Genomic DNA, 21,164 nt, shown 5'->3' with positions numbered 1-21,164 from the left:
TCTCAGTCAAGGATGCAGTCTTCCCTCAGATTTTCTACCTCTTGTTTCTCTTTTTGAATATTTTATCTCTGTCTCATCTTTGGTTTCTATAACATCTGGTATAGGTAAATCATGTACAGTTACATTATTATATGCAATCTCATTTCTTAATATATATCATTGTGATTTGGACTATTCTCCAACTAAGGACATTTTTTAAACCATATATAGACATTTTGGATTCATCTAAGCTTTGATTCTCTTCATCAAATGTCCAATTTTCATATTCATCTTTCAATGGAATCAAGGTGGGGGGGGGGGGGGGGTAAGACTTCTATCTGTCCGGGTTTGTTCTGCAATTTAAACATATTCTGTTGTTTCACAAATATCTTTAGAAGGATCCATTTTGCATATATCCTGAATTTGTTTTGGCCTTTTTGGAAACCCTGTCCCTGATTAAGAACCCAGGAACCAGCTTCTAATGAGATTCCTCTTGCAAGGAGTCTACAATCACCTGTTTCTTCTCTTCCAGATGTATTTCTGGAAAAGGTTACAGCGTTTCTCTTCCTAACATTATGAAAGGTAGAATATAGTCCATGGAGCAGTGTGCAGTGCTGTTCTAAATTTGGTTTACTTCCAATAAGTCATCTAACCAGTGATAATTCTTATATTCTGTCAAGGTCTTTAGAATATAATTCTCAGTCCTGCTGTATCTTTACTGTTTCTGTCAGGATAGTAAGTGGTGTAGCACGTACATGACTCTTTTATTACTACTTCAGATGATCATCTTGCTAAATATGAATTATTTTGGGGCCTCCATATTACACTTATTCAATTTTTAATAAAAGTTTTTTCTGTTATCTTTGTTGACTGATTTCTAATATTGACTGCACAATGAATCTGGTAAATAAATTTGCATAGATTAACACATTTTCCAATCCGTTGGAATCTTTCTCCAAAACATAGGTTTAGGCATGGCTTATAGAATACGTTTAATTGATATCCCAGTGCTTAAAACTATGTGCATCCATTTATAGCAATGAAAACATGGCACAAATCCCGGCATGTAGATTTAGGCACACTGGGCCATATTCTATAACTATGTGCATAAATTTTGGCACACCCATTTCCCTGCCCATAACCATGCCCCTTTTTGGCTATGTGCGTTAAAAGTTAGGTGCACTGCTTTACAGAATACGCTTAGTGAGTTTTGCACATAAATTCTAATTATTGCCAATTAGTGTTCATTATTGCCTGTTGTGCTGTTATTGATTAGCTTGTTAAGCCAATTAAGTTAGGCACGTTGTTACAGAACACGCTTGTAGTTTGGCGCGGATCTCTAGGCGCACTATATAGAATCCAGGGGTATGTCTATGGTAAATCATTCTCCTGCAGAGTTCACTACGTTTAGTGTTCAGTTGTCTCCTACAGCTAAACTGACCTTGCGTGTCACTCCTGATACGCCCCAGTTGGATGTTTATAGTCTGGAAGATTGTACACTATGCAACCCCAAATGCTGCCTCTTGGGTTTGTACTTGCCTTCCCATCTGGTTGGTATGACCAATTGTACATTCATTCATCTCTGGCCAAACAGGGCATTACCTTGCTGGGAGGTGTCATTGATGCTGATATTCGGGGACGGTTGCAAACTATTTTTTGTACTTTTCTGCCACTTAATTTGAAAGTCATACACAATCCTGAACTATGGCAACAGATGTTTAACATTTGTAAAAATATTTGGTTACTGTCCAGAGAAGGGGATACCCAGTATACTGAAAATCAATGCATTGTATATTTTGTTCTATATAATCAGACTTGACTAGATATTAAGTTGGGTAAATATTATACCATGCCAATAATCCTGCAAAATGTCATCTTATAACCTCAGCTGAAAAGCAGTATGATCCAATGGGAAACAAACAAAACATTCAGTTATTCTGACCTTCATGCTGTGTGTAGTCCTGTTCACATTCAATTTTGTACAAGGACATGTGAGAATCTACTATAATAAAACTCACCCTCAATGTTCTGAAGACAACGTTCTGAAGTCACTCAGTCACTCCCTGAAGGGTTCATGGATTCATGGTGGTGAAGCCACAACACTGACCATGTCTCTCTGCCCCGCCCTCGCATGACGGACCAATCAGAAAAAACACCCTCAACATTCTGAAACACAAAGGACCATCACAACACCGTTCCCAGGCAACACTAGGCAACGTAAGACGGACCAATCAGAGGAAACTATGTGACAATAAGGGAGGAGCATTCCCCAGCAGAATGGCTCATTATCTGTGCAGCACGGAGAGCACAGAACCACCGCTGGAAAAAACAAAACAAAACAAAAAAAGACACACATCAACAACCTGCACACACACCGCACCCTCACACACACACACACACACACACACACACACAAAATAACTCTGTGACACATACACACACACACACACACAAAAAGCCACATGCTAGCGCCCGTTTCTTTGGTTTTGGAAACGGGCCTTTTTTACTAGTAAGTACGTAACTACATAAGTGTTGCCATACTAGGACAGACCAAAGGTCCATCAAGCCCAGCATCCTGTTTCCAACAGTGGCCAATCCAGGTCACAAATACCTGGCAAGATCCCAAAAAAGAACAAAACATTTTATACTGCTTATCCCAGAAATAGTGGATTTTCCCCAAGTCCATTTAATAATGGTCTATAGACTTTTCCTTTAGGAAGCCGTCCAAACCTTTTTTAAACTCTGCTAAGCTAACCACCTTTACCACATTCTCTGGTAACGAATTCCAGAGTTTAATTACACGTTGAGTGAAGAAATATTTTCTCCAATTCGTTTTAAATTTACTACTTTGTAGCTTCATCGCATGCCCCCTAGTCCTAGTATTTTTGGAAAGCATAAACAGACACTTCACTTCTACCCGTTCAACTCCACTCATTATTTTATAGACCTCTATCGTATCTCCCCTCAGCTGCCTTTTCTCCAAGCTGAAGAGCCCTAGCTGCTTTAGCCTTTCCTCATAGAGAAGTTGTCCCATCCCCTTTATCATTTTTGTCGCCCTTCTCTGCACCTTTTCTAATTCCACTATCCGCCTCATAATCGAAAGTGAAAGATGCCCATATTTCGACCCAAATCGGGAGATAGGCATCTTTCTCCCATGGGCGACCAAATTGGTAGTCTATGAGGTAGTGGTCATTTTTGTAAGACAGTTTTAGATCCCTTTCATGTGTTACTCACGTTACTGAAAGAGGGCATTGTACACCATTCTGCCAGCTCTGACCTACTGCTAATCTCAGTACCAGGGAGACTCGTTGCCAGTGGGGCACAACCTGTGATCTGCACTGAACTGTGAGTAAACGTGGTTATTCAAATAAAGGACTTTTTCAGAGAGATTAGTCTTCAGGTGTCAACTGGTGTGCCAAGGTTATACAGCAGCAACAAGTCCTGTCCCTGGAGCACTTTTAGTGGGTACTGCAGTGCACTTCAGGCAGGCAGACCCAGGCCCATCCCCCCTCCCTATAACACTTGTGGTGGTAAATGGGAGGCCTCTAAATCCCACATGTAGTTGCTCCCTTCACCCCTAAGAGCTATGGTACTGTTGTACAGTTGTCCCTCCCATGACCAAATGGCTTGGATTAGGATGTTTCTGAGCTGGGCGTTTGTAGTTTCCATTATCGCTAAAAAAACAAACCGCCGAAAATATGGTTTGGACCACCCCTTCTCGTAGACGTTCCCAGAGATGGGCGGCCCGTTTCGATTATGCCCCTCAATATCTTTTTTGAGATGTGGCAACCAGAATTGAACACAATATTCGAGGTGTGGTCGCACCATGGAGCAATACAAAGGCATTATAACATTCTCATTTTTGTTTTCCATTCCTTTCCTAATAATACCTAACACATTATTTGCTTTCTTAGCCGCAGCAGCACACTTGTCAGAAGGTTTCATCGTATCATCAACGACGACACCTAGATCCCTTTCTTGGTCCATGACTCCTAACGTGGAACCTTCCTCTTTCCCACATGCATCACTTTGCACTTCCTCACATTAAATGTCATCTGCCATTTAGATGCCCAGTCTCGTAAGGTCCTTTTGTAATTTTTCACACTTCTTCTGCGATTTAAAGACTTTGAATAACTTTGTGTCATCAGCAAATTTAATTACCTTATTAGTTACTCCCATCTCTAGGTCATTTATAAATATGTTAAAAAGCAGTGGTCCCAGCACAGACCCCTGGGCAACCCCACTAATTACCCTTCTCCATTGAGAATACTGACCATTTACCCCTACTTTCTGTTTTCTATCTTTTAACCAGTTTTTAATCCACAATAGGACACTATCTCCTATCCCATGACTCTCTGGAGTCTTTCGTGAGGTACTTTGTCAAATGCCTTCTGAAAATCCAGATACACAATTTCAACCGACTCATCTTTATCCACATGTTTGTTCACCCCTTCAAAGAAATGTAGTAGATTGGTGAGGCAAGATTTCCCGTCACTAAATCCATGTTGACTTTCGGGCTTATTTTCAAAAGTGATCGCTGGCCATCTTCCGACATAAATCGGGAGATGGCCGGCGATCTCGGAAAAGCGGCAAAATCGGTATAATCGAAAGCTGCTTTTTTGACAGCATCGCCGCTTTCCCGTTGCCTCGCCGGCGAAAGTTCAAAGGAACGTGTCGCCAGCGAAGACGGGACATGGGCGGGCATGGGCGTGGCTACCAGATGGCCGACTTTCGCGGATAATGGAAAAAAAAGCGACGTTAAACAGTATTTCGCCGGGTTTACTTGGTCCTTTTATTTTCACGACCAAGCCTCAAAAAGGTGCCCCAACTGACCAGATGACCACTGGAGGGAATGGGGGTTTGACCAACCACCTCCCACATGAAAAAAATAAAAATAAAGCACTTTTTGCCAGCCTCTATGCCAGCCTCAAATGTCATACCCAGGTCTCTGACAGCAGTATGCAAGTCCCTGGAGCAGCTTTTAATGGGTGCAGGGCACTTTAGGCAGGCAGACCCAGGTCCATCCCCCCCTACCTGTTACACTTGTGGTGCTAAGTGTTGAGCCCTCCAACCCCCCCCCCCAAAACCCACTGTACCCACATGTAAGTGCCCCCCTTCACCCATAAGGGCTATGGTAATGGAGTAGAGGTTTGGGAAGTGGGTTGGGGAGGATTTGGGGGGCTCAGCACCCAAGGTAAGGGAGCTATGCACCTGGGAGCTTTTTTTGTATTTTTTACACATTTTTAGAAGTGCCCCATAGGGTGCCCTGGCATGTGAGGGGGACTAGTGCATTACAAGTGCTGGCTTCTCCCACGCCAAATGCGTTGGATTTCGCTGGGTTTGAGATGACCGGCATTTTTTTCCATTATCGCTGAAAAACAAAACTGGCGATCTCAAACCCGGCGAACTCTGGCATTTGGCCGGGCTAAACCGTATTATCAAAAAAAGATGGCTGGCCATTTTTTTCGATAATACGGTTCCGGCCAGCTGTTGCGTCGCCGCCAAAATAGATCGCCGGCGACGTTCGATTATGCCCCTCTTTGTCTCATTAATCCATGCTTGTGAATATGCTCTGTATTTTTGTTCTTTATAATAGTCTCTACCATTTTTCGTGGCACTGATATCAGACTCACCGGTCTATAATTTCCCAGATCTCCTCGGGAACCTTTTTTAAAAGTTGGCGTTATATTGGCCACCCTCCAATCTTCCGGTATTACGCTTGATTTTAAGGATAAATTACATATTACTAACAATAGCTCCACAAGCTCATTTTTCCATTCTAATAGTACTCTGGGATGAATACCATCCGGTCCAGGAGATTTGCTACTCTTCAATTTGTAGAACTGCCCCATTACATCCTCCAGGTTTGTAGAGAATTCATTCAGTTTCTCCGACTCGTCAGCTTCAAATACCATTTCTGGCATTGGTATCTAACCCAAATCTTCCTCGGTGAAGACCGAAGCAAAGAATTCATTTAATCTCTCCGCTACGGCTTTGTCTTCCCTGATCGCCCCTTTTACTCCTTGGTCATCTAGCGGTCCAACTGATTCTTTTGCTGGCTTTCTGCTTTTAATATACCTAAAAAAATATTTACTTTGTGTTTTTGCCTCCAACAAAATCTTTTTTTCGAAGTCCCTCTTAGCCTTCCTTATCAGCGCTTTGCATTTGACTTGACATTCCTTGTGCTGTTTCTTATTATTTTCAGTCAGTTCCTTCTTTCATTTTCTGAAGGATTTTCTTTTAGCTCTAATAGCTTCCTTCACCTCACTTTTTAACCATGCCAGCTGTCGTTTGGTCTTCCGTCCTCCTTTTTTAATATGCAGAATATATTTGGCCTGGGTTTCCAGGATGGTGTTTTTGAACAGCATCCATGCCTGATGTAAATTTTTGACCCTCGCAGTTGCTCCTCTAAGTTTTTTTTTCGCCGTTCTTCTCATTTTATCATAGTCTCTTTTTTTAAAATTAAACACTAACGTATTTGATTTCCTATGTATACTTTCTTCAAAACTAATATCAAATATGATCATATTATGATCACTGTTATCAAGCAGCCCCAGCACCATTACCTCCTGCACCAGATCATGCGCTCCACTAAGGACTAGGTCAAGAATTTTTACTTCTCTCGTCGGCTCCTGTACCAGCTGCTCCATAAAGCAGTCCTTGATTTCATCAAGGAATTTTACCTCCCTAGCGTGCCCCGATGTTACATTTACCCAGTCAATATTGGGGTAATTGAAATCAGTAATACTGAATATGTCTGGAATTGGTAGAATAAATTATCGACAACACTCAGAAGATTCTACCACTTATACAATCTGTTTGAGGGCAGCTATGGCAGGCACCACTTTTTATGTGCCTGCCATAGCTGCCCTCAAACAGATTGTATAAGTGTTAGAATCTTCTGAGTGTTGTTGGTAATTGAAATCACCCATTATTATTGTGTTGTCCAGTTTGTTTGTGTCCCTAATTTTCTTTAACATTTCTGCATCTGTTCATCCTGGCTAGGCGGACGGTAGTATACTCCTATCACTATCCTTTTCCCCTTTACACATGGAATTTCAATCCACAGTGATTCCAAGAAGTGATTTGTTTCCTACAGAATTTTCAATCTATTTGATTCAAAGTTCTCGTTAATATACACTGCTACCCCTCCACCAATTTGATCCACCCTATCACTGAGATATAATTTGTACCCCGGTATGACAGTGTCCCACTGGTTATCCTCCTACCAGTTCTCAGAGATGCCTATTATATCTAATTTTTCATTTAGTGCAATATATTCTAACTCTCCCATCTTATTTCTTAGGCTTCTGGCATTCGCATATAGACATTTCAAACTGTGTTTGTTGCTCCTATTTACATCATGCTTAGTACTTGACAATACTAATTTGCAATCTTTTGTCTGATTTTTATTTATATTTAAAGACACCTGATCTACTACGGTCTCTTTTGAAACCTCATTATCGGGATACCCTATCTTTCCTGTTTTGGTGATATCTTTGAAAGATACCTTATCCTGAACCATGCGCTTTTGAGCGATTGTCAGCCTTCCCTCCGTTTCTAGTTTAAAAGCTGCTCTGTTTCCTTAAGATGCTGCTTTGGAAATTGAGAGTACCAACCAAATGCTTAACAGGTACAATTCCTATAACAAACCTTTGAGCTACCAAAGACCATTACTTTGCTGAAAATAGTTCTTTCAGCAATAGTTACTATCTGCTCCATGCACATTTTCACATCTAACACCTCTCTATTCCTGTCTCCCTATGAAGAAATACAGAAACTCCCCAGGGCTGAATATATAAAATATACTCAGCATCTAAAGTTTTCAATCTCAATCCATACAGGATTTCAAGTGCATTCCCTCCAATAAATAAGCAAATGGTTTATATCTAAAAGATGAGATTAGAAAACCTGGTTGAACATAAGCTTTAGTCAATTTAGTCAATTCACATGTTTCCTAGGGACCAGTATTGCATGAAGAGTAAACATTATCTTCTTGCCTGTACTGCAATTGAATTGATATAAAATCTGTATCCTTCAGTGAGATGAAAATGTGTGACCATGTGAAGCAGCACATAAATCATTTTTTTAAAAAACTTAGACACTTTTAGAGGGTATGTGGATATGTGACCAACATTCTTAAGAATCTTCTTCAGTTCTGACTGTTTTAATCACCAAAAACTATAATGGGTTTGAAAAATATTTTTAAAGAAAAATCCTCTGTATTAAAGATTCCAAGATAATGTAACTGCAGTCTTTTCAAAAGTTAAAAGATTATCAGCTTGCAGTTACATCATTCATAGCACGCTCATTTATTATTTTTTCTATTTTCAACTAATTGCACTCCTTCCCTCCCCTTTTTTATCATCTTTTCCCCCAATTACATAGTAACGTGGAGGGGCATAATCGAACCAGGACGACCATCTCTAAGGGCGCCCATCTCTAAGGACGTCCCCGCGAAGGGGCGGGGAAGCCCGTATTATCGAAACAAGATGGGTGGCCATCTTTCATTTTGATAATACAGTCAGGGACACCCAAATCTCAACATTTAGGTCAATGGTCATCCCTAGAGATGGTCGTCCCCGATTTTCGGCGATAATGGAAACCGAGGACGCCCATCTCAAAAACGACCAAATCCAAGTCATTTGATCATGGGAGGAGCCAGCATTCGTAGTGCACTGGTCCCCCTGATATGCCAGGACACCAGCCGGGCACCCTAGGGGGCACGGCAGTGGACTAACTGATGCACTAACTGAATGGAAAAAGGCATGCAGTGGTCACTAACCACCTCCCACCCCGAAAAAAACAACTTAAAAAACTTTTGTCTTTTTTTTTTTTTAGAGTATGGGTGAAGGTCCTCCTTCGCTATGCCTCCATCCCTGCAACGGCAGTTGAGGACGTCCTTCGCTATTTATTTATTTAGATTTTGATCACACCTTTTTTCAGTAGTAGCTCAAGGTGAGTTACATTCAGGTACACTGGATATTTCTATGCTTCTGTCCCTGCGACGGCAGTTGAAAACGTCCTTCGCTATGGCAGTTGAGGACGTCCAAAATGTGGATGTTTCTGTGAGAAGGATGTCCATGCCTGGATGTTTCTGTGAGAAGGATCTCCATGCCTCTGACACCCCCTTTATTTATTTGGATTTTGGATCACAAGTAGCAGCACTGAGATTTGAACTGACCACCTCTGGATTGCAAGACCAGTGGTCTAACCACTAGGCCACTCTTCCACTCCACTCCACTCCCTTGAAATGTGGCAATCCCTGTGTGGGGGGGGGGGCAGTTGAGGACGTCCAAAATGTTTGAAAGAAGGACGGCCACGCCTTTGTTATGTCTCCGCTGACACACACATACCTCCCCCCCAGGGACCTGCATACTGCCCCTCCCCCACGGGGACAGCCACATTTCAAGGGAGTGGAGGAGTGGCCTAGTGGTTAGAGCACTAGGGTGCTTTCAATTACCCCGATATTGACTGGGTAAATGTAACATCGGGGCATGCTAGGGAGGTAAAATCCTTGATGAAATCAAGGACAGCTTTATGGAGCAGCTGGTACAGGAACCGACGAGAGAGGGAAAAAGTCTTGACCTAGTCCTCAGTGGAGCGCATGATCTGGTGCCGGTAATGGTGTTGGGGCTGCTTGATAACAGTGATCATAATATGATCGGATTTGATATTAGCTTTGAAGTAAGTATACATAGGAAATCACATTAGCGTTTAACTTTACCTTACGTCTCCTATTTAGGAGGCAGTAAGGGCTCCCGTGCTAACCCGGAAGTAACCGGTGCTAAAAAAACAAAATTATTTTTTTGATTGCCAGAAATAGCACTTCCTGTGGAAGCCCGCTGCTAGGGTCAATTTGCCGCAGTACCCATACTGTGGCTTAGTGAAAACTGCCCCATAATGTTTTAATCTGTTTCAAACTGTTCAGCTGTTACTGGTTTTCAATGATTTATCTTCATCATAGTTCTTCACATAAAACATTGAATACAAGTTTGTGCAATAAATACATCTTTTGCACTATATTTAACCAGTGTCTTTGCTATTGCGTACACTGCTCAAACCAGATTGGGAGTCTTGTAACACCTTTTGTTCTCCATATTACATTACATTATCCACAGATTTTCCAGGAAGATCTGGTGTGTTATCTACCCATACTGCTCTATCTGCTGAGGCACCACCTGAGGTAATTGGCCACATAGACTGAAATTTGGTATTCTGGGAAGACAGTAGGGAGTGCTCTCAGCGATAAGCAGGGGTGCGGGTTAGATTTCCATAGGTGGTCCCAAACTCTTTCAGAGCTGATTTTTGCACGTACAGAGTTATCTATGGTGAAAGGATTGTAAGGTTGTGGGTATGTGTTGTGTGCTCACCTAGAAACAATCTCCTGGTGATCTGTCCACTCTCAAAGCACTCCTGTAGGCCAAATTGGTCAGAATGCAGGCATAGTGACAAGAGCCAGGGTGGCAGGCAAACACATCCATTATAGCTTGTGAGACTGACTGCATACTGAGGGAATGAAAGATCTTTCTATTCTTATAGATGGAAATTTTGCCTTCATCTGGTCTGTTGGCCATATGGGTGCAGTCTGTTACCCCAAGCACCAGGGGCATAGCCAGACAGCCAATTTTGGGTGGGCCTGAGTCCAAGGTGGGTGGGCACGGAGTTCATACTCCCCTGTCTCTAGCCCTCCTCTGCTCTGATTTGCTCCGCTCTCTGCTCTTTGTCCATCCCTCCACCTGCAAGCCCAAAATATTAAATACCTGAGCAAGAAGGGATCTAAAAAACTCCGCCAGCTGATGATTTCCTCCTGCTCAGGCAGTCAGCACTTTTCCTAATAGCAGCCAGCAGCACATTCCTTGGGCTGATGCCAAAGCCAGCAGGCTGTGCATGCATGAAAACTAAGCATATGCAGAGGAGCTGATGTTGGTGTCAGCTTGAGGCAAGTTCTGCCAGCTGCGGTTTGAAAGAGCACCAGCTGCCTGAAGAGGAGGAAATCTTCAGCTGGTGGGGTTTGAGGATCTCTGCCAGCCATAGCAAGAGTGCCAAAATGTTGGGTGGGCCTGAGTCCAAATAGGATGGGCCCTGGCCCACCCAGGCCCACCCATGGCTACGCCACTGCCAAGCACAGAAAGGAAGTGTGCCAACTGATAGAATTCTGCCACTGTTTTATGCTGCTGCTTCTGTTCAAGGAAGAGAATAAATTGAGCATCTCTACTGAGAAAAGCCTGTAGAAACTGATTAATTGCAGCATGAGGTGGATGACTGGCTAATGTCTGCTGTGGCCCTGAAGGATATCTAGAAGGATTCAGTGAAAAAAAAATCTAGGGCTGTGGTGACCTTCAGGTGTACACATACACACTGATAAGCACACACATACTGACAAACACTGGCACAGAGAGGGAGTCACAGAGACAGCTATGGAGTGAGACAGGGGCTGCATAGAGGGGGCTGGTAGGGCAGGTGGGTTAAGTAGTGGAGAAGGTCTTAGAGAGAGAGCTCAAGAAGGGATCAGGGGATGGGGTGGTAATGGGGCACTAGAGGCTTTAGTGAGGGCAGAGGAGAGGATTAGTTGTAGATGAGTAAGGACTGACCACACACTGAGACACCACACAACATCAGTAAGCACCATCCAGAGGAGAGGGTCTGGTGCAGGAAGCACTAGCGGTGCTGCAGAGAGCTGGGCCCTTTGCATCTCCCAGGGTAGTTTATTAGTGTGAGCCCAGTAGAGATGCAATAGGAGGAAGGGAGCAAGACTGTACTACAGGGCCATGGTGGATGGGAGGGGAGAGGAAGCGGGCCCTGCATGCAGTGAAGGTGTGGATCAGACTAGGGAGGCAGCTGAGCCTGACAACAGCAAAGTAATAGCCAATCAACTCCTGTTCTGGGCAGGTGTAGAGAGCGGGGGCCTATTGGACCTGAACTTGCGGTCCCAGCTGAGCTGTTTTTGGGACTGGAAGTTTGAGCCCGATCAGCTGCAAGCTGCGTCTGACAGTGCTTGGAAAGCCTGTAGGGGGAGAGAAGCTGAGGGATGGAAAATACTTTAAAAATAAAAAAACAACTTTCCAAATTTGTACTTTGTTACCAAGTACAAAAGTACAGCTTAAAAGTACTGCAAATTGTATTTAAGTACTGCAGAAAGTAGCATATTTACAGCATGGGATGTTTTAAAAAGCTGTTTTAAGAGGATTGATAAAAATCTGTGACCTTTCTATATGATTACAAACTAGAAAGTTGTACAGCTAAAATGCATAAAATAGGTTTAGGTAATCTATAGATTTCAGTGTAAAAGAGTGTGTGTGTGTGGGGGGGGGGGGGGGGGGGGGGGAGAGAAGAGGGGCCTGCCTGTAGCTGTAGTGTTGGAACCTTACCAGAGTTCCTTTGAGTGGCGGTGGATTGCTCCTGGAACATTCAATCCTGCTGACAACATCAGTATGTGACTATCAGGTGGAGCATAAAAGTCAGTGTGACCTGTGGCAAGCGGCTGCAAGTGTGCAACCGCAGGGCAGTGCCAAAGGGGCACACCAGGCCCCTTCAGAACCAACTTGGAGCCAATTTGGAGTTACTATTTTGGTTGGACTTTCCTTCTATTGTTCTGGTGTGTTTTACTTAATCTGTGTAAGAAAGGCAAATAGAAGAACAAAGTAGTATAGCCTCTATACCACCAGTAATTGGTCCAATGTATAAACATATGCAGACTTTAACAGCTTAAAGTGCTTCAGTCGGAATAACATCTGACCCAGTCAGTGTCTCATGGCTGTTGAGCTCCAGCGGTGGCCTCACTCCTCCTCCTCCACTGAATTCAAAATCTCTCCAGCAACAATTCTAAGCTGCTTGTTTTGAATGCCCAGAGGGGGCTTTCGACTATTGGTATGGACTCTCATATTTCCAATTTGGATCTAAGAGTGAGGAAGATAGAACCACAGGTGAACACATTACAGTCAACAGTTGTTTTAGGTATTAGGAATAGTTTGGTAATGCATCGTAGGACTGAAATCTTAGAAAATCAGTATAGGGAGAAGAATTTGCATATCTTGAAGTTTTCTATTATAAGATTACTTTCCTCTGAAATACTCTTTCAAACCTATCTGAAGGAAGCATTGTCATTGCCTTACTCACAGCAACTACTTATGTCTAATATTTATTATTTGCCTGCTAGGATGATGCATCAAAACGGGAATGGATCACTATGGACTTAGAACAACCAGATTTTGATTTAACTAAATTTCTGGAGGTATCCCAAGAAGATGTTTCCAGGAGAGTGACTCTTCTTGTTTTATTTGTGTCAGAAGTAGATAAGATGATGGTATTGAGAGCTTATTATAAGAAGAAGAATTTCTTATTTTATGGAAGAAGGATACAAATTTTTCCTGATGTAGTGAAATCAACTCAGATGAGACATAAAGTCATTCAGGGGCCCTTTTACTAAGGTACGCCGAAAAATAGGCTGCACTATTATGTGTTTTGGGTGCACACAGATCCATTTTTCAGCGTGCCTGAAAAAAAAAAGGCCTTTTAAAATTTTTTTACCTAAAATGGATGTGCGGGAAAATAAAAATTAGCATGTGTCCATTTTGGGTATGAGAATTTACCGCCAGCCATTGACTTAGCAGTAAGGTCTCATTCGTTAACCATGTGGTAATCATCTACATGCGTAGAATGACGATTACTGCCCGTCAAAATACATCAAATACAAGAGCTGTGTGCTCGATGACTAACTCAACAGTCCACCATATCTGTTTCATATTGTGCCGGTTCCCCAATGCAGGACCGCATTTCACAAATCTTCCTCAGGAGGAACCACCATCACATTTCTTCTACGCATTAAATGGCTGCATGCCAGATTGAAACTCCCTCAGGCCTGAGCCACAGTCGCCGCACAGGAAATCCTTCTATGCATTAAATGGCTGCATGCCAGATTGAAACTCCCTCAGGGCTGAGCCACAGTCGCCGCACAGGAAATCCTTCTACGCATTAAATGGCTGCATGCCAGATTGAAACTCCCTCAGGCCTGAGCCACAGTCGCCGCACAGGAAATCCTTCTATGCATTAAATGGCTGCATGCCAGATTGAAACTCCCTCAGGGCTGAGCCACAGTCGCCGCACAGGAAATCCTTCTACGCATTAAATGGCTGCATGCCAGATTGAAACTCCCTCAGGGCTGAGCCACAGACGCCGCACAGGAAATCTGCGGCGTCTGTGGCTCAGCCCTGAGGGAGTTTCAATCTGGCATGCAGCCATTTAATCCGTAGAAGAAATGTGATGGTGGTTCCTACTGAGGAAGATTTGTGAAATGCGGTCCTGCATTGGGGAACTGGCACAATATAAAACAGATATGGTGGACTGTTGAGTTAGTCATCGAGCAGACAACTCTTGTATTTTGATGCATACAGATGATTGGAGGTGGTGTATTTAACCAACCAACAGAGGGTCAATAGACACACAGTGTTTTTCCATCGAAGAGCAGTCATCCAGCGTTTACGTGTAAACACGTTTACAGCGACCAAGCGGAAGGCGTGACGTCTGTAGGAAAAGGACTATTTAGCTGGCAGGACTGAGTTTTGATCCTTTGTGCATGATATAATGTATAAGTGTTGTAAAACATATGTAAAATAAGAAACAGCATAGGTATGCAGTTTAAAATGTAAAAACAGTTGGTTTGTATTCAAATACAGGTGGTGCAAGGTGAGTGAAGGAATGAATGTGTGAGGTTTTAACATTAGGTAGCAGTGCTAATGAGGTTAGTGGGGACTGCAATACAATAAAAAGTTTTTGTGATATGAAAAAAATACTGGAGTCTTTGTGTAATAGATATTAAAAGTGACTCTGGAATCAAAATAGTTATCCCCTAATTAGTAGTTTTATTATCAAATATATTTTCAATGCCAAGTGGTCTAGCACTTCTTTCATCGGGTCACTCTTATTTTTTATGTGCTATAGCCTATAATATAGTGCTTAATCCAAATAACTCAAAACTTGAACTTATTTCTTAACGTTCTCTCCAAAGTGCGCTGTGTTGTTTGATTTGCTGCTTCACTCTTGTCCACCTCTGTCTCTAACTGAATCTATGTTTGGATATTCTAATGCAATATATAATGACATTACACTAAATGCAGATATATGACATAGAGTACTGAAAATATACTTTTTGAGTAGGTGAATTTTATAGTAGCTGTTTAAAACTTCTGATAAATAGGGGGCACTAGAGTACCATTATTCAGGATAGCTGCTTTGCTCTCTTTCTCTGTCTTCCAACATTGAAAAAAGGAATTTGATAAGGAGATGGCATTTTCTTGATGGCTGCTAGAGGAGGCAGAATCACCAAGTGAAGACTTTTGCCTCAGGTTTGGGGGCTGAGAGTTGTGATGCAGAGCAGGAGTGTCAACGCTGTGGGCTTCAACATACCTAATCTGTGACTCACACACTGCCTCAGCTGCAATTTATGGGGCCATCTTACTAAAGGGTTGCCACACGGCAATCTGGAACTACTGCCGTCACACGTTACTGCCGGCACACGTTGGCCATAGGCGGTAGTTCCGCCCCCTGCACGCAGCATTTCTGGCATTGCTGGAATTTTTCAAACATTATCACTGCAGAGGGTTACCATTGGGTTAGCATAGGAGGCCTTACCGCCACTTCAATGGCTGGCGGTAAGTTCTTCCCCTGAAATGGTCACAAGGCAAGTGCAAGCTTACTGCACGACCATTTCTTTTTTCCACTTTTTACCCGCTGCAGTAAAAGATTTTGCGCATTGTAAAAGCTCGTGCTGCCACTAGAGCAGGGCCCCTTTTACTTCAGCTTACTAAAAGGGGCCCTAGGTGTATGAAGTGTATCCATTTGTACTTTTGATAGGGAAATGAGGAAAATCGGTAGGGTTGAGCATGCCAAATACCAGGACAAAGAGAATTAACCACTACAACCACATCCACAATAAATTAACAGTTCAGATCTAATAGAAATCATGGATTAAATGCCTATGCAATAAAACCTTGCTAAAATATATTCAGCACGTGAGTCAGTAAAAAGTTTTTGTACATTTTAAAATGACCCTTAATGGGCTATACAATAAATTTCAGCAAATATGCAGTGAGGCATTACCCTGATAGCATGCATACACTATTATCAGGCATGTTAACCCCAAAATGCAAAGATTAAATAATGTAAGCCTGTTATTTAGGGCTAGATATACTGAAAGGTGTTATTACATCAGAGTTTGCTAAAGCAGTTGTCCCAAAAAGTTGCCAAAAATCAGTGCAAATTTGGGTGTGTGTCCAATTTGCACATGCAATTTAATTGAATAAAGATTTAATTAAAACCAATAATTTTCTTTTTAACAAGCAATTATTGGCACTAATTAGATTTAATTGGCATTTACACGTGAAATCCATGCGATCTGAAAAGGGCAGTGCAGAAATGGGACATGGGAATAATGGGAGCATTCCTAAAATTAACACGTTATAGAGTAATGGGGATACGTGCCAAATGTAGGCATGTACATTTGCACTACATTTCAGTTGGTGCAAATGGCTGTGCCTAAAGTTAGGTGCAATTCCTGGGCATAAGCGCTATACTATTAACCGCGCCTAACTTTAAGTGTGGCTTATAGAGTAGCACTTTTTTGGCACTGATTTTTTTGGTGCCATATATAGAATCTAGCCCTTAGCATGCATTATTAGGTCCCATTGCATAAAATGGGATCTGAAGTAACTAAGAGGAATATGCATGGCCAAAAATTTAAAAAAAAAGTTCACTTAGGGGCCCTTTCACTAAACTGCAGTAAAATTTGAAGTTATTGTGGCTTAACACGGGATTTTACTGCTTGGTAGCTGCAAATTTTACAGGGTACCTTTTAGGGACATTCCTTCTGTTCCCATTAGTGAGTAGTATCTGCTGAGAGGTAAAGCAGGAGCACCTTGCAGCTCCTATATAAGAGGCACTAAATGCTCCCACATTAACTGTGCATTAGCCTGTTAGCACACAGAAGTGTAACACGTTAACTGACTAGCGCATCCTTATATTGGCGAGACTTGATTATTGTAACTGTTCAGGCCTCTCATAAACTGTCCTCTAAGTTTAGATATCCTGACGTTTAACCTTGGCACCCCAGTTCACACCTGAAGACTCTATATTTCTGAAGTTCCTTTATTGAATAACACAAAGATTACTCACAGTCAGATGTAATTCAGAAGCACTGCCCCATGGCATAGAGACTCCGTAATCCTGAGAAGACAGTAGCTCAGAGCTGGGTGACTGGAGTGCAATATCTCTTCAGTAAGATATACATAAGGTAAAAAAACAAGTACATTAACAAGGGATATGGCAGGAAAAGGTGCTATCTAACAAGATGGAGACTACCTCATGGTGAGAGGGACAGAGAAGCGCACACTCTGACCCAGGGAGCAGGGGGAAACCCACCAATGGGAACAGAGCCTGCCATCTAGCAACAGCACAACCAATAATAACAGTTCTATGTAGACAGGCAAGTGAAGCATTGCATCGCTCATGTGACTCTGCAGTGAGAATGACAGCAAAGGTATCAAACTCATCCCAGGGCCACATTATAAATCAGGGCAAGACTGTCAGAGGACAGAACAGTAACATCCTTATGTTGGCGAGACTTGATTATTGGAACATCCTTATGTTGGCGAGACTTGATTATTGGAACGTCCTTATGTTGGTGAGACTTGATTATTGTAGTATCCTTATGTTGGTGAGACTTGATTATTGTAGCACCCTTATGTTGGCGACACTTGATTACTGTAACACCCTTATGTTGGCAAGACTTGATTATTGTAACATTGTGTTCATTGGTTGTTCTAAGTCATTTATTAAGTGAGTACAGTTGATTCAAAATACTGTGGCGAGATTAATATATTCAGTGGGTAGATCTGCATCTGCTAACCTTTTACTTAGAGAATTGCATTGGTTACCTGTCATGGCAAGAGCTTAATTTAAGCTGTACACTTTTATTACTAAGATTATGTATACATGCATATGCATGTATTGCATATCTGTGCAATCTGGTTAGTTTTTTACATAATTCTGTAGAAGGGAGTTCTCGAAACCGGATGCTTTTACGGTATCCATCAGTGAATCAGAATAAACTGAAAAGGCAATTTGATTCTTCCTTTTTTTTAAATCATGCTGCATTAATATGGAACTCTCTACCTTTGGAGATTCGAGTATTAAGTAAGGTTTCTTTTTATAAATTTTTGAAAACGCTTTTTTTTCCATAGTATCTATTATCTCAGAATTAATTTATAGTAGTTTTGCAAGTATGACTTATTACACTATAGAATAGTTTAGCCTAATGTAATATAGAAATAACCTTGTAACTTTCTGGCGTGTTCAGTCCTATTGTTATCTGCAATGAACCAGAGTACTGCATCTGGGGAATATAAGATCCATGTAATGTAACATAACATGTAACATAACCCACTCTCTGCCTGAGCCATGCCCCCTGATCAAAAAATTCAGAAAATTTCAGTACCACGTGATTTAACATGTGAAAACAAACTACAGCAGAATCTTTTAGGACTCCTTTTACTAAGTGGCGGTAAGCCCAACGTGGGTTTACTACTAGCTATACAGGAAGTACCGCTAGGCTACTACAGCAGCCTGGTGGTACTTCCCACCCCTAGCGTGCTGCCATTTCCTGCGCTACAACAATTTATTTTTGTAGCGCTGGAGTGTACCCGGTGGTAATCGGGCAGTGCTGCCCACTGCCTGGTTACCGCTGGGTTAATGCAGGAGCCCTTACCTCCACCTATTGAGGGCTTCCCCCAAAATGGCTGCATGGATATTGCCGCCTGGCCATTTCCTATAGGGATGCGAGACTTCCCTTTTACCAGCTACAATAAAATGGGGCCTCGGTGCACGTGTAAAACATGCTCCAACACCAGTGCCAGCCCCCTTTTGCCGCAGATTGGTAAAAGAGGCTCTTAATTCGGTCAAGTGGTAGTCTGTTTTCAGGTGCTAATAAGGGCCGTATTCAGGAAATGGCTGCTAAAAGTTAGCCACCAGGAAGACCCGTGCTGAAATGGCATTCTATAAAGAGTACTTGGCGCCAAGTGCCCTTTATAGAATAGCACCAACTCCCGTGACCAACTTGAGGTGAGTGGGCTTACACCATGTGAATCCTGGCATGCAAGTTGAGTGCGCAACCCCAGGATTCAATAGCATTTCTCCCGATATTCAGTGCTATTTAACAGGCCAGGAACGGCTCCTGGCTGGTTAAATAGCACTTAACCATCTAACCACAAATATTCAGCGGGAGATAGCCAGTTATCTCCCGCTGAATATTTCTGGTCAGTGCTGAACTGCTAGCCAGTTATATTGCACAATTTAACTGGCTATCCAAGAATATTCAGCTGAAATAGCAGACCTATCTTTGACCGGTTTAAACTTAGCTGGCCATTGCTGAATATTGGCTGGGCTGGTTAAGTTTAAGCTGGCCAACATTAAACTGGATATTCGATACCTGTCACTGGAAACAGCTTGGCATTACAATTCTGGTCTCACTGCCGACCATGGGGGTTAGCCAGGCTGTCTTCTGTGGTCTGAATATCAGCTCCATTGTGACTAAATTATGGTAACACCCCTGATCTGCATATGCGTCCCTACCATGGCTATGCTCCCTTTTGGGATTGTGCACAAGGCAATGTTGGCACGCAATGTGATAGAATAGTGTGCCGGTAAAAGCATGCACAGATGCAAATAATTACCAATTAATGTCAATAATTGGTGTTAATTAGCTTGTTGAGAAATTTTTACATGTGCAAATTTCGACGACTTTTATAGATTCTGGGTGTAAGTGCTTAATGCACTTTAGTAAAAGTATCCTTATTTTTCATTTTAATTGGTCTTTTTAAAATTGATTTCTGTTTTTTTTTAAAGTTTTTGCAAATAGTCATGGCTTTTGCACATATAAATTGATTGTATGCATGCGCAGGTGATTTGTGTGCTCTGTACATTTTTAGGTACACCTGTGAACCAAATGTGCACTCATGAATTGTAAAACAGGAGTGTAGCCAGACCTTGCAGTGGGAGGGGGCCAGAGCCTGAGGTGGGGGGCACATTTTAGTCTGCCGCCCCGCTGCCGCCCCCCCCACCAACTCACCGCTCCCCCTACTGCCTCGCCCTTTCCCCTGCCACCCTGCTACTCCCCACAGCAGCAAATACCTTGGCTGGCGGGGGTCCCCAATCCCCACCAGCTGAAGCCTTCTCCAGCGCCGGTCTCTGGCGCCGCCATGTTCCCTGCCCTGCTCTCTCTTCCTCCTCACATCCTGCACGCTCCCTTAAGTGAAACTGAGCATGCTCAATTTCACTAAAAGGAGCGTTCAGGACTTGAAAAGGAAGAGAGAGCAGGGCAGGGAACGTGGCGGTGCCGGAGACTGGCGCTGGACAAGGCTTCAGCTGGCGAGGGTTGGGGACCCCTGGCCAGCAAAACCAGGGGCCCAGATGAAATTTGGGGGGCCTAGGCCCCCGTGGCCACAGATAACTATGCCACTGAAATAAGATCCTATCAAATTAAATCACCCACTGATATCTCATTCCCCTGGTCACCTATCTGCGGAGTACCTCAAGGATTCCCTTTATCACCGATACTGTTCAATCTAATGATGATCCCACTAGCCAAAGCTCTATTCAGACATGGTCTAAACCCTTTCATTTATGCTGATGATGTTACTATATTCATTCCCTTTAAATCAAACCTAACAGAAATCTCTGATAGAATATCCATGGGTATGAACATCTTAACCTCCTGGGCCAACGCCTTTAGGATGAAATTGAACAAAGAAAAAACACAGTGCCTAATCCTTTCATCTCAGCACTCCACAATCCCCCCCATCTAATCTCACCATCTCCGGCACTACAATCCCCATTTCTGAAAACCTGAAAATCCTTGGAGTGATACTAGACAGTCACCTCTTCCTCGACAATCACGCCACATCCACCACAAAGAAAATGTTCACAATGATGTGGATATTGAAACGCATAAAACCATATCTACCCCAGAAAACATTCCAGAATTTAGTGCAATCCACGGTAAATCTGGTCGACCTTCCAGCAAGAAACATGTCTGTATCCTCACGAAAGTACCTCAACCTGCACTACCCCAGCTGTAAAGGTCTCAAGTACAAAACTTATTATGGATCCAATTTCTCCTTCCTGGGCAGCCGCCT

This window comes from Microcaecilia unicolor, chromosome 9 (genome assembly GCF_901765095.1).
Source record: "Microcaecilia unicolor chromosome 9, aMicUni1.1, whole genome shotgun sequence".
In the NCBI taxonomy this organism is placed as follows: domain Eukaryota; kingdom Metazoa; phylum Chordata; class Amphibia; order Gymnophiona; family Siphonopidae; genus Microcaecilia; species Microcaecilia unicolor.
The sequence above is the reverse complement of the archived record's forward strand: the minus strand, read 5'-3'. Positions refer to the sequence as shown.